Below are 16,041 nucleotides of genomic sequence, written 5' to 3' on the forward strand. Positions count from 1 at the left end.
CTCATCTGATCTACAACTACCTTCAGCCATTGCTCCTATCATTAAACCTGGGCCTTCTGCTTCTGTTGTAGCTTCTCTTCCTGAATCTGCTGCATCCCTTGGAAGGGGTGCTCCTGAGTGCCTGCCCGTCTCATTGCTGGATTACTTCAAGCTTATTTTAGAGTGCCAAGTGGTTGCCACTCTACTCATCTAATGTTCGCTATGTTTGAGACTCCACCTCATGACAATATCTTCAAATGGCATAAGAACTGACATTTCTATCATCTTTGGAGTTGGTATGCGGGACTTTTGGAATGATCATTTCTTAGCTGGACGTCATCAAAGAAGATCACTGATAACTATAAAGATAAACCTGTTAAACAGTTGAAAAGGTATACTGGGAGAAAAAACCTGCCAAAGAAGGTGGTAAAAATGAGTGCACTAAAGGATATTTATTATTATATACCATGCATCCATCACCAACACAGGCCACATTCTCTTTGCAACCATTTCTACATTCTCCACAAGTCTAAGAGTTTTGGATGTGATAAGAGGAAAGCCATCACTCACAAAAGAACAGCTATACTCATGTGAAGAAGTTATTTAATCATAGAAAAGAATTATATGGTCTGATGAGACAATGGTGGAAGTTTTTGGTCCTAATTTTAAAAGATACTTGCCACAGAGCCAAAACAACTACTCACCCTATAAAACACAAGCTTGTAGTAGCAACAGCTGTGACAGAAAAGAAAATAAATATATCCAAATATCAAGAAAATGTGGCACAAAACCAGCTACCTTGTGCCAAAATACTAAAGTTAAAGAAGTATTTCACCTTTTTATACAATAAGAATCCAAAACACATTGGCAACTCAAATAACATATTGCTATAAAACAAAAATAAGGATCCATGTCCTAGAATGTCTCAGAATGTAGACTTCAGTCCTGTAAAAAATGAATGGAATCATCTAAAGAGGGCTGTGCAAGGAGAGACCTTTGCAATTTAGCTGAACCAAAATTCTCCCTGCAGAGGTGTAAAGCTATAAAACTGAGATGTGCTGTGTGATTAAAGCCGAATGTGTTTCTACTAAGTACAAACTAAAAGGTGTGCACAATTATACAACCATTCACTAATCAAGCTAATTTTTCCTTAGAATGGTTAATTTGGTTTTCAGTTAAATATTGTCAGTTACAATATCTTATTAGGTGATTTCAGTCTTCACCTCAGAAATGCTAACAATATAAAAATACCTATGTACTGTAGACATTTTCTCCATTATATTTTTATTTTAAAAATAATCTGTTCTAATAATTTTAGTATATATAAGGTTCAGTAAAAGTTCATACAATACAAAGCAATAAATAAATAAATAAAATGCCGTGGGTGTATGTTGATTATATGCTCACTTGCATCCCTCCTCTTTCTCTCGCACTCTCTCCATACATATAGATATAGAGGGAGAAAGAGCAAGCTGACTACTTTTCAAAGGAGATTTTCACTGACAAATCTTTTGTATTTTTGTGCACGCTGACTGACATTCCATAGGATGATAATGAGGTTTGCTGGTGGTAATAATAATTACTGCCTGCACAAACAGGTGATTAGTGTCATCCTTACCTGCAGAAAGAATTGTGTTCTTCCTAATTTATGTGGCCAGCATTAGATGCAGTTATTAACTATAATTCACATCTATTTAGTTTCTTTTTTTAGAAAGAATATATTTGAATTTGAAACAGTGATGCTAAATGAAGAGTAAAAGCAATAAGGGATGCAAAAATATAGTAATCATTTTGAAACCGCTTTCACATAACAAAAATAGCACTGTCAACAACTGACTAATTAAAACTAAAAAAAAATCAATTACAGAAGCAAATTTGTAGGAAAGTAGTAATGCACTTGCATTGAATATTAAGTCTCAACTTGTTGTTTTCTTACATAGTACCACTGAAATACTTAATTTAAAGGAATAAAAAACACAATTAATTATATTTTGAAACAGACTGTTTTTTTTGTTAAATGAAGTTAAAAATTGTATATCATCAGAAATTATCAACAAAATTCTTTAGGTTAGAATGCATAGAATAATTATCATATTGTAATTCTACAAAATGTACTTTTAACAAAGTAAGTAGATATTAATGAATAACTATTCTTAGGACAGATCTGACCTTAAACTAAACAGCTTCTTCCTCTTAAAATTAAAAGTGTATTCTCAAAATAAAGGTAAAAAGCATTGAATTGTGGAACAGCTCAGAGGAATAAAAATTAATTGAACTGGATCAATATGTTTGTTTTCTGAATAAAAAAATAAATCTTACTTACTTGCAGCTTAGCAAGCAGCTCTGATATGGTGACATACAATACATTTAAATAATGTTCATGTAAAAGTTGCTGTCATACTATAGTATTGTATGCTGTCCTTTCCAGGTTATGAGGCTAGTGTTGTCTAAGAAAACATTATCAGCAGCCACTGTTTGGGGCTTCATTGTTGCCAATTTTAAGAGGCATTATGATAAGTGTGTCTGCTGATTTGGAGGTTTTGGTCCAAGTTAGCTGAAGTGAAGTCTCTACGGACACATACTGTATAGCTCCAGTAAGCCCATGTAGGTTAAACACTCTGCGGTAATAGCACTAAAGCGGTCATTAAATACACTAATATAAGTCACTCTGTGTGAGCATTCTGTTTTTTGGCAGTTAGAAGTTCTCCCTATTTGACTACACATTTAAGAGTATATGCTGTGTTGGTTTATAACTCCAGATGGCCCAGTCACATAACATATAACCATCATCCAGTCGTGTAATGACGTATGTTTAAATTTCTCAATAGGATGCTAAAACATTTTAGAAAAGTCTAGTATGAATGGGCGCTAAACATCTTATGACATGTTGTATAATAGTGTTTCATGTGCAACAAGGTTTTATGCTGAATGTTTGTGTTCTACCTTATTTCTTATCTTATCCTTTCCTATCCTTTTGTAATTATATTTTTTAACATTTTTTTATATATTTTTTGACACCACAGGGACTTAAGTTGTATTTGTTCCAATGACAATAAAGATATTCTGATTCTGATTTTTAAATTTAATTTCTTGTTGTGTTCTTACACGAGTCAAATGTACTGGTGGCAAGAAGGAAGAAGTGCCTCAAGTCTATGGAAATATCAATTAAAAATTTGACGACTAGAGATTAGATTTTTTTTCCATCGTCATGCATGTGCAAAAGAGGGTTGCCTTCCAGGCTCACCTAAGGTATATGGTACCACCCCAAAAAGAGAGGGGACAATGTCACTAACAGGCTTGTCTCCTTTTTCCCTCACAGTCTTGAGAAACTGCCCCTTGGGGGCTATAAGGCCAAGGAAATCTCCACCCCAGTCTAAATCGAGACGCTTCCAGAACATGACCTCTTATTTTGGATCTGACCGCTGTAAAGAGCACAAGAGAGAGAGTGAAAGAGAGAAAGTGTGTTCTTTAGATAGATAGATAGATAGATAGATAGATAGATAGATAGATAGATAGATAGATAGATAGATAGATAGATAGATACTTTATTAATCCCAAGGGGAAATTCACAAATTTTTGTGAATGAATTTTTTGCACTGTTACTAGGGATAATGTCCCAGTAAGAGAGTGCCATTGAGTGTATGTTTTCTTTAAAAAGTTTCTTTTTTTGTTTGAATTAAACAGGGTTTTGCCCAGTTGACACCACATTATTTGGTTTTTGCCCTACCTCATCATTTGCTCCAATACCTAATTCATCTAAAAAGTAGGGGAAAAACTAAGTTTCCATTTATTAAATATGAATCAGTACTTATTTTTTTAGTATAGTTTTTCCAAACCTTCAAAACTGGTGGGCTTTAATGCCCATCCTTGATATGGTGCCAGCCTTACCCTCTGACTATGCTATGTCATAGTTCAAGATAACAGTAAGTTATTATTTTATATTGCCTTCCATAAATAAAAAATAAAATTATAAGTGAGATTAAATTTACTATATACATTTAAAAGTTATTTTTTATGTCTGGCTTTTTGTACTTCACAACAATGTGTCCACTTATCAGTGTGTCCATTTAAAAGATATTGAATATTTTATTTTAAGGACAGTAAGATTCTTGTGTTCTTATTGTCTAGTTTGCATTATGTGACATTACCGTCCTTAGAACTGTAACAGAACAAAGAATAAGCATAATAAGCAAAACTAAAAGGTTGCTGCAAATATTTTAAAATTATCTAGAACAAATAAATATGCAAAAACTTTAGATGTGCAAAGGACTTCTAACTTGTACAATAAACAAACTTAACAAGGTACCCATAGTTTTTACCACTTTGGAGTTGCTTAATTGTTTATATGTATTTCTAATCAATACAGTGCTTGTAAAAGATGGGTCAATCCAGTTCTATATGACACACCTATTAATCAAATTAATCCCACCATTTTTAAAAGACAACCTGTACCACAGGGCCAAACTAGAATTACAATTCAAGACAGGAATCTCACACCCACTCAGGCCCCACCATAGATGTACGAAAAAAAAGCCATTCTATTAAAAGATGGTTTTACCCAAGCCTAGAAAATAATCATATGGCGCAAGAGTTGGCAGCTCTCTGTCAATTATACTGTCAGAGTCCAACAACTTCAACAAGAATCTCCCTCTCTACTGACATGAACATTAAGGCCTCAAGGTGGTCCTGTGTAACAGAGGTCTCCAGCCTGTCCTTTATAAGCTTCAGTTTGGAGAAGCCTTATTCACAGGCCACTTGTGTTACAGACAAGGTAAACAGGAAGTAGTAGCCAAAGCAAATGACAATGTTTGCACCAGTCAACAGGTTGTTGTGAAATATGAGGACATGGCACAATATGGCACAGGTTTTGCAAGCTGAACAGTTTCTGCTCATCAAGTCCAGGGTCTCATCAGAATCCCAAGGATTATCATCTGATCCTGAGAACTCCCTCATTGTCCTCACACAATAGTCATCCAAAAGTGACTTTTTCAGCCTCTCCCAGTGTGTTGCCAAGCTTGTTAGTTCTGCCTGCAAAGTCCCTGCTGTGGCATGATCCATTATTACAGTTTAGCAAGAATTTGCTGAGTTCCAGTAGGGCTGGAAGTCCTATTTATCATATTTCATCTAAATTTTTAGGATTCAAGTTTTTTAATCCGAAAAATGGGTAGGCATGCTAAAACCATATTTCTAGATGGAAATCCTTGTTTGAGTTAACCATAATAATACTTTTATTTTTATGGTCCATTTGAAGCAAAAAAATCAACCCACTTGTATAACATGAATAAATACATTATGACACGAGTTTTAAAGCAGTGAATCCAAAATAAATAATTTAAAGTGCAAATATATAGCAGCACTGTACACATACATAATACAGATAAAAATGACGTGTCAAAGGAAAAGATGTAAAACATTGAAATGCAGACGTTATTCTAAAAGTGAGTTTTGAAGAGGTATTGAAAAGCTGCAGTAGGCCTGCCATCTGATTTAGTGACAGCATTTAAGCTAGGAATACTACAGTTTATGAAAACTATTTATCTTCATATAGACATATATTACTGAGTGACTATCTTGTAAATATTCACTGAAATCCATTAACACATTGTGCCAAAGCAGGTTTAGTTGTATAACAATATTTATTATAAAACCAGTTTTGCTTGCTAGCAAGAGAAATTGCATTTAGGCTATACACATTATGAGTATAATTTGGAAACGTTAGCTGTGATGTATTGTCATTACTTGCACTTGACGCCATCACAGATTTAACAAAATCTCTGATTTTACTGCATTTTGCAGCATCAAAGTGCAGAGCTTGCTTCTTTTTTTTCTGACTCTCTTTCAGCTCCTTTTGGCCATTTTCTCACCATTGCCTATCTTTTCAATTCATTATCCCACACTACTCATGTATCCAGTAATGTTCTGTGTCATATTCATGTCTGAAAAAAAACACTGCATTGTGCATAGGCCATATCAGACAAAAGACAGGGCAGGCCATTTCTGGTGAGCCTCCCAATGGCCTAAATATTTAGTTGATATGTGCTTCATAACTGTGTACCTACTATTTATTTTCCTTCATAAGAAGCCAACATTCACAGTTTATTCAATTGCTCACTTATTTATTGTTTGTATCGATATGGTATAATCCTAAAAATGTCTTGCCAAAACATGGCAGCCAAACAGCTGCACATGAGGTCCAACAAGCTCTGAGAAAGAAGTTACTATGAGAGAAATACTGCAACTAAAATTATTATAAAATTGTTTATTCAAATTTTTATTTACTAAATTAAATACAATATTACTCCAAAACAGTATAAATAACTGTTAAAACAAGTGACTATGAGGCGCCATTTTATTTTAAACTGCTTTTCAGAAAAGCTCAGGGGCCTCAAAAATGTTGCATATGCCCGATTCCACACACACTTTGAGATGTATAAAAGCTAAACTTGCCATAAAGCCACGCACATTTTCACAGCAGCCTCACACCGTGTGTATGCACTTTTTTGCAAACTGACGGCACCCAGAGTCAAAGCAGTACTACTGTTTCTGTGTCGTTTACCTTTCTTTTTCATATTTGCATCCATCACTTGATTGTAATCATTCTGTAAAAATATAATGGTGCACGGAATTGCCAAACTATTCCAATTACCATGGCTGCTTTAGCATTGTTAGAAGACATCACAAATGTGCGTATTTATAGATGATGGTGAATGGCTCCTAAGTTGATATTAGAGAGAAATATTGATTTCCAAGCGTTATCCTGTTGGAGCTGTGTGCGGAACTGCCGCTGGCTTTACAAAGGCAGACTTTGAGGAATTGTGCTTTACCTGCCAAAGGAGCTTTTCAATGTAAACTTGCTGACCGATTGGGTATATCACAAACATCACTGAATTGCATCATGCCAGCTGTATATTATCCTCTTGTCATTCATTTCCTTATGCTGTAGTTGAACTGGGAAACATCAAAGTGCCATCTGCAGCTACGTCCGGTTTTCCAAATGTAATTGGAGCGGTCAACTGCACGTACATTCCTACTGCAATGGCATTGGATAAGTTACATCAGTCAGGGATGAATCACCAAAAAAATGAGCTGGCAAAACATCATCTGTCAACTCCCCACAGTTGCAGGTGCCTTTTCTGACTAGTGCAACAAAAGACAAGTACTCCTTTTAAGGATAGTGAGTCACCACAAAGAGCCATTTAAAGAGCAGAGAATCTATCTGTTGTGGTGCTCGGCACCAACGCTACACTATAAAGGTGCCTTCAGAGAATTAATTTTCCACTCTATTAATGTGCTGCTCTACAGTGCACAAAAAATGTGTCACATTGTGCAAGCATGTAGCGGGCTAAACAATGTGGTACACAATCATGGCTTGTCCGTACCTGAAGAGATGTGTTATGATGAACCTGACCCTGACCCACCAAATGATCAGCCATATCGACAGCATTACAACTTTGTCTGTATGTAATCAGCAGAATGTAAAAATAGGTATTCTGTTTCAGTATGTATTTTTTAACCAATTCATTTAATTTGTGGTAAATATCACATTATACAGCCCTTATATTCTTTAGTTAGCCACATTTCTTACAGCATCCACTATTGCATTTTGTGACTCTAGAACAGTGTCCGTCAGTACACAGCCAGTGGCTTCGGAGGCAGTGGTGAGTGCGCAGCCAGCGCCTGAAGATGTGCTGGACACAGCAGCACCATTCACTGCCTGGAGTTGCATCCTTGGCATGGGGGTTAGCTTTTGTAATATTGCCTGAAACAAAATAAACAGATGGTGGGCTCCGACTTCTGACCACTTCTTTTTTATTTTGGACACTGTGCAACTTTCCGAACTTGAACTTTTGAGTATCTCTGTCACGCTGTATCACTCCATCATCTTCCTTTTATTACTTATACCACTCCTTAAACACTAGAATCCCTGAAACCTATGAAAATATTCATAATGCTGGGCCACCTTAAATTTCCACTCACCCCCTCATCAGCACCTTTGTTTTGCAAATGTGTCAATTAGCACAAGAAGCAAGCAGCCTGCTACCCCATTCCCTACAAAGGAAGCTGAAGTCAGACTCAAAATTCTCACAGTTGAAGTCTCTTTATTTGGGAGCTAGGTGTCTGGAATTGTATAGGGTAAATAATATTCGTTATTTGGAATACATACATTTCATGTGTGTTCCATATCTACAATTAATCTTTGTAAATGCAGGATGTCAGGAAATCCAATGTAAGAAATTTTGAACACATAACTAAAACAGAAACTTTTTCATGGTATAGTAATAATGCCAAAATGTTGACGTGAAGTGTATAAGATGTGAAGACTGAAATCCAGATATCAAATGACCACTTTCTCAAAGGTATAACAAAACAAGTGTGCCTTTATTCAGGAATATAACTGAAGAAAATGAAATTGTTCAATTTACATGTGGCTGTCAATGTGTTAAGAACTCAAGCTCAAATATGAATTGATACAAAGTAGTCAAATCTGCTTGGCTGGTGCAGAGGTAAGAACAGCTGTCTCATAATCAAGAGGTTGTGGGTTGGGGTCCTCCCCACATTTACTGCTTTACACAATAGAAACCGCAATCTCTTCATTATGTGACAGTAGTTCTTACCTCTGCACCAGTCAAGCAAATATGTCAGGGTGGGTCTGTAGGCACGTGCACATGTGTTAAATTTCACATTCATTAGGGTTTATAAAGGGGAAGTGTGTGGAACTTGGCTTACGCAGTTTTATACATCTAGATTTTTTTGTGTGCACATTTTCAGTTTTATCCATACGCCATCTCTTAGTGTGAATTCTATGCACAGCGTTATACATGAGGCCCAAAATGTGTATGACTCAACTGGCTTTCTCATGTTTCTTTGCTATGGTATTTCAGCAATAGGCATACACAATACAAATAATACATCTTACATGGCACACCTACCTCTACCTATAGTCACAATAGATATTTTAAACTACAAAAATTACAAACATTTCCCAACTGAGCCCCTCTACCTAAGTGATGCCCTGATTCTAGACTCCAATAAAAAAACTAAAGATCCTATATGAGAAAAGCGTGATCAAAGACATACCTTCACAGGCCTTAATAGACAAGTGTATATACCATTAATCTTGTAGTAAGCTAGATTTCTATAAGCCCATGAAATAGGCGTTACTCTGAGAAACGTCATTCTCATCTATGTAATAATTTACATTTTCTCCTTGAGTAGGGACTTGGTTTCCTAATATACCCCAGGTATCCCTTTAAGACTGAAAATCAAAATTATGCCAGGTCCCTAACAAGGAAATGTTATAATGTTACAAATTTCTCAGTGCCTACATCTGAGTTTGCAATAAAATATTGCAGTAGAGTGGAGATAGCTTTTTACTTAGTGTGTATATATCATGAAAAGAGACTGTGGTACATAATGCAGGCGTGCTTTTAATTTGTGAACTACATATCCTTGAGTATAATGTGATTCATCTAGTGAACGTATGCATATCCTAGCTAATAGCATTTGTGGATAGTAGAGGGCACTAGTGAGCACTCAATCCCAGGCACAACCTCATAGATACAAGTCCTGTTTAAATAAAATAGGTTTATTTATACAACTACTTTCCACAATGTTTCCACTAGTGCAATAAACACAATTCTCATTACCTTTTCTCCTTCTTTTCTCCCCTTCTTCACGTCCCAGGCGAGTTTTGTCCACTGCCACCTGACTCTGACTCGCATGGATGAGGTTGAGCAGCTACTTTTAAACTTCCGGTCCTAGGTCATAGCCTGATTGAATTACATCTGGGTCAAATATAAGTCCCATAAAACAGGGATGAGGAATCCCTGTAGCATCCCCTGCTGGCCACCACTGAACCCAACAAGGCTGTTCCAGAGGACTATAATTTCCAGTGTGCCTTGCGGGTATCTGCACAGGTCCAACTGCCCAGGAAAACTGCCTGCAATTGCGTCACGGAGGCCCATAGTCCTGTTGGGTTGTTTCCCATGTCCTTTCATTATGCTGTCCTCCCGGCCAGGTATTGTTCCTGGGCCTAACCAAGCCAGGACACCAGTGTACCCACTCTGAAATTGGCTTCTTCTGCCTGTCTTCTGGGCAAGATAGGATGATCTTCACCCTGTTTCTTGTGGTAGCATAGGGCTGGCCTCAACATATGCTTAAGGAATCATACTCCTCCCTGGCTAGGACAAACTCGGGACGCCCACCCATGAGTGTTGTCCATCACAAATTCTTTATATTTAATTTACTATAGCATTAAAAAGTAAGATTTCAGTGTTCAGCCTATTGGACCCCCTAATTACCACTACCATTTTCTTTGACCATTCTTACAGGACCAAATTATGACATTTAATTAAACTATGGAAACAAAACCATATTATGAATACTTACAGCCTGATTTATTTGAAACTTTACAATAATGATAAAAAAACAGAGATGTGAATTATGTAGTTATGAGGGACTTCAATTACATGTTAAGTAGGATCATTGTTTCCTTTTAGGGGCGATACCTCCCTAGTTCGAATAAGTTCTTTTGTAATTGAGGCGTTTTAAGTAACCGAAAACTATATAGATATGATATTAAAAGGCGATATCCCTCCCATAGTGATACGGCGGTAAAAATCACATAAGAGAAAATAACTTAGCTTTCTTTACTGACGATGTATGCGGCATTACAGATGGAGGAAGCCATAGCAAGGCAATACTTTTATCAAGGTGGGATCTCGATGTATACAGTCTGCCATTTTCCATCGCTGCGCTGGAAGGCTTCACCCATCCGTCCGTCGGCTTCAAAGTATTTGGCTGCTGTCCAAGTCTTTTATACTGTCTTCTCCACATGCAGGCCCTTACTTAGGTTCCCAACAAGGGCAGAATAGGATTCAATTTCATCTCTAGCATACAGAAAGAGTACAATTCCCATTTTCGTAGTTGTACCTTTCTCTCTTCAAATGCTTGCCTAACAGTTCTAAATGCTGAGAGCCCCTGTGTGCTAACTTTGGCCTGGCCTGTACATGTGAGTGGATTTTTCTACAGAGCACAGTGACATCAAACTTATATTCTGATTACAATCATCTTACAAATAGCAAAGCACATTAACAGTATTTCATAGATGTAATAAGTAACCATTTTTGACATATAATGTTAGAAAAACAAGAAGATTGGAAGTTTGCCTAGATTTTGCCTTTGTTATTAATCAGGATAGAATTCAGACAGTATTTGTTAAAAAGTTAAATTTAATTTTAAAAGGGAAAATTTTAAGCAGATACAGCCAAATCTAAAAAAGGTAAACTGAGATATGTTTTTAAGTAAGGAACCAGTGAGGAGTACTGGAGCAGATTTAAACATGTTTTATGTTCATTTTAGGGCAAATTTCTTTTGAAATTTAGAAGCAGTAACAATTTAAAGTACTCTGCAGTGGATAAACAAAGAGCTATAAAAATGAAGCTGTGAAAAGAAAAATAAAGCTGTGTAAGATGTGCAAGACAACAGACTTTACCACAATCGCACCTGCTCCTCTAAGAGTGATCACGAGAGACGATCCTCCCCTAGAGCACTGATCCTTCACTTCTCTGCAGGGCTAAGAACCACATTGCTTCTCACTTACTCACAAGTCTGGCTCATCCTTCGTCACCATCCAATACTGCTCTCCGGGATTTCGGTTTTGCTCTGTTTCTATTTCGTCTGTCTGTGTTTCCATTCTGTTTCTCTTTCTGTGATCCACGCTCTTCCCTGAAGGCTCATTCCATATGGCCTGATTGAGTGCAGGTGTGATACGCTTCCTCGTTGAAGGTGTGAAAGAGGCACATGACTGATCCCCTTGCACTTGCCTTTTACAAATTGTAATGAGATACAGTAAGCAAAAGTTTTTAAGACAGATTGATGAAGAATCCATGTAGAGACAGAAATATTTTCCTTTTTTGCTTTAATTTTCCAAGGAACTATTAATTAAAGTATTCATTACTTTCTTTAATGTCTGTAGACATCCCACCATTGGGCATGAAGCAAATAATAAAATCCTGAATTAGTTGTATATATAAAGCATGTGCATTTACTTACAAGCACTGAATCATGTCATGTAGCATTAGATATTAATGTATTTATTCATTGCTTACTCTGTTTTACCAAAACAAAACTGCCATTTCTATTGCACTAATTCTATAAAATTAGGAAATTTAAAAACTTCAGTCTCTAATAATGTTTACAATTTAAATATGTTTATTTTTATTGTAATTGTCATTAGAGTGATATATAAAAAAGTCACCAAATCTAAAAAAAAAATCCTCTAACCACATAAAAATATATGCCATATATACCATATCTTAAGTAATAAAAAAAATAATTAAAGTAAATTAAAAAAAAATCTATCTAAATCAATAAAAATTAAGCTAAAATGCACATCAGAATATGCTATTTTCTGGTAAAGGACGTCTTTCTTTCATTAAAGTTTTCTCTTAGTACATATCCACCCACGGTCCAATTTGATTTAACAAATAATTTATATAATCTCTTGACAGAATACACCATCTTTTATGAGACAATTCTTGATTTAAAAAATGACATTTATGTAATGTAGTTATATTTATAATAATGTTTACATTATACATTAAAAGTTATACACTCTAATTTTATGTAATATTGAGATATAAATGATGTATTAGTTTGAGTCTTAAGGTCAAGACACTTAAATGAATAAATGATTGCCCATTTAAACTACTGAATTGTATTATTTGGGAAATCTTATGGGAACCGTTTTATAATGACAGAATCAAAGTCATTACACCTAAATATACAGTCTTCACACCATTAATTTTCTTTGTGATACAATGTCCAAGCCTATGATGAGCTATATTAAAATTTAAAATGGAACACATAAAGGCTTGCCAACATTTCAGACTTCTTCATGAGCTACTGTTCAGTTATTAAAACTTGTGGAAAAATTGTGAAAAAGTTTGAAATAGAAGATTTATAAGTAAGCTGATATCTTATTATACAAAAATAAATAAATAAGTGAGGATTTCACTTTTATACTATGAAAAACCTTATGTTAAATATTAAACATTGAATAGGTCACCCTGCATTTTCAGATTAAAGTATTTTTTGCTAAGCATATATATTTAATTATTTGCTAAATGACTTTAATTAACCATGTGTTAAATAGGAAACCTTACAAACAGCAGAGCACAACAGACTTTTATGGATGTAATTAGTGATATTTTAACACACTATAATAAAATACTAATGAGAGGAGAATCTTCGTGAATTTATTATTTATTAACAGTCAGGGTAGAATTCAATGGGGCGAGGTGATCAAGCCATTAGCATCTAGTGATCATAATACAATACATTTCATATTATTCTAGCAGAGCCCTTATTCTAAAACTTAAAGGGTTACATTAAATTTTAATTAGGCACATTTGGTGTAAATGTGTAAAAGTTTAAAAATGATAAATATTGTGACAAACCTTTAACGGTGAATTCAGCCAATGAGCATTGTAGCAGGTTTAATATTATTGTATGGGCCATGCAGGACAGGATTATTATGAAATTTAGAAGCAGCAACAAATTAAAGGGAACTCTACAATGGACAAATAAAGAGATAAAAAAAGAAGTTGTAAAGGAAAAAAACAGATGTATGCTGTTATCACACACGTGCGCATGGGAGGCAGCTAATAGGCTTGAATAAGGGCAATTCCAAATCAGACCAGGATGTGGCAGAGTGCACTGACTCCTTTTCTCCCTTTCCTGCAGACCATTCACGGGAGATTCCACCTGGCCCTCTTGATGTCATTTCCAGGCTCGAGCCTATGGCTGAAGCCCCCTGTGAGCCTGACCCATTTGACCTTACTTCCGGTCTTCCCCTTTAAAAGCCTCCACCTTTTCTCTATTTCCTCAGTTCTGTTTTGGACTCGGTTTTGTGCACATCAGTGGTGTTTACATTTTTGCAACTTTGCAGCCAGGATACCAATTATACGGGTGGCTGCCCCAATCCTTGCTATATCTCAGAGTGGAGTTTGTGACACTGTATACAAGATAAATAACTCTGTTGCTAACCATATAGTTAAAAATGATACTAGGAAATCTAAAAAGCAGTTAAAAAAATATTGGTAACACTTTAGTTTAGGTACTGCAAAAATGCCTCAATTTCTCATTTACTCTTATGTAATAAGACACAAAGGTTCAGTTTGGTGTTAACATTTAAAATGCATCAGTGAATAGGTTATTCATCTCTTTGCAGTGTAGCATTTGATATGTTGGTAAAATTACTTATGAATACGAAGGATTCACGGGCCATATATTGATACAGTCATATGAAAAAGTTTGGGAACCCCTCTTAATTCTTTGGATTTTTGTTTATTATTTGGTGAGCTTTCAAAGTAGCAACTTCCTTTTAATATATGACATGCCTTATGGAAACAGTAGTATTTCAGCAGTGACATGAAGTTTATTGGATTAACAGAAAATATGAAATATGCATCATAACAAAATTAGAAAGGTGCATAAATCTGGGCACCCCAACAGAGATATTACATCAATACTTTATCGAGCCTCCTTTTGCAAATATAACAGCCACTGGACGCATCCTATAGCCTTTGATGGGTTCTTTGAGAATCCTTTAAGGATTCTGGATGGAGGTATTGTTGACCATTCTTCCATACAAAATCTTTCCAGTTCAGTTAAATTTGATGGCTGCCGAGCATGGACAGTCTGCTTCAAATCATCCCATAGACTTTCAATGATATTCAAGTCAGGGGACTGTGACGGCCATTCCAGAACATTGTACTTCTCCCTCTGCCTGAATGCCTTTGTAGATTTTGAACTGTGTTTTGGGTCATTGTCTTGTTGGAATATCCAACCTCTGCGTAACTTCAACTTCGTGACTGATGCTTGAACAGTATCTTGAAGAATTTGTTGATATTGAGTTGAATTCATCTGACCCTCAACTTTAACAAGGGCCCCAGTCTCTGAACTAGCCACACAGCCCTACAGCATGATGGAACCGCCACCTAATTTGACAGTAGGTAGCAGGTGTTTTTCTTCTTCTTCTTCCGCCATGCAAAGCACTTTGTTCCAAAATAAATCTGGCTTGTCTAAATGAGCATTTGCTTACAACAAGCGACTCTGTTGTGGCGTGAGTGCAGAAAGGGCTTCTTTCTCATCACCCTGCCATACAGATGTTCTTTGTGCAAATTGTGCTGAATTATAGAATGATGTACAGATACTCCATCTGCAGCAAGATGTTCTTGTAGGTTTTTGGAGGTGATCTGTAGGTTGTCTGTAACTATTCTCACAATCCTGTGCATATGCCGCTCCTGTATTTTTCTTGGCCTGCCAGACCTGGGTTTAACAGCAACTGTGCCTGTGGCCTTCCATTTCCTGATTACATTCCTTCCAGTTGAAACTGACAGTTTAAACCTCTGAGATAGCTTTTTGTAGCCTTCCTCTAAACCATGATACAGAACAATGTTTGTTTTAAGATCTTTGGAGAGTTGCTTTGAGGATCCCATGCTGTCACTCTTCAGAGGAGAGTCAAAGGGAAGCACAACTTGCAAGTGACCACCTTAAATACATTTTCTCATGATTGGACACACCTGTCTATGAAGTTCAAGGCTTAATTAGCTAATCCAACCAATTTGGTGTTGCAAGTAATCAGTATTGAGCAGTTACATGCATTCAAATCAGCAAAATTACAAGGGGACCCACATTTTTGCACAGCCAGTTTTTCACATTTTTATTTAATTTCATACAACTAAATACTGCTTCACTAAAAATCTTTGTTTGGAAAACACCCAGTACTCAGATGTTCCTAGGAAATGAAAGACATATCACTGTTATCTTTTTTGTTGAAAGTAGAGTCAATTATTATGCAGGCTGAGAGGGGATCCCAAACTTTTTCATTTGACTGTATATGCAATATCAAGGGAATAATGTTTCATTTAAAACACTGACCATTCCAAAATGAAGTTAGTGAGCCACATTGCACAGTTGAATAACTACTTTACTAATACTTTGCAAGTGTCATTAAAACTAAAAGAAGCCTTTGTTAAGGTCTTGTTAATCAGTGGT

Source organism: Erpetoichthys calabaricus, chromosome 4 (assembly GCF_900747795.2).
Source record: "Erpetoichthys calabaricus chromosome 4, fErpCal1.3, whole genome shotgun sequence".
Taxonomy (NCBI): Eukaryota; Metazoa; Chordata; class Cladistia; order Polypteriformes; family Polypteridae; genus Erpetoichthys; species Erpetoichthys calabaricus.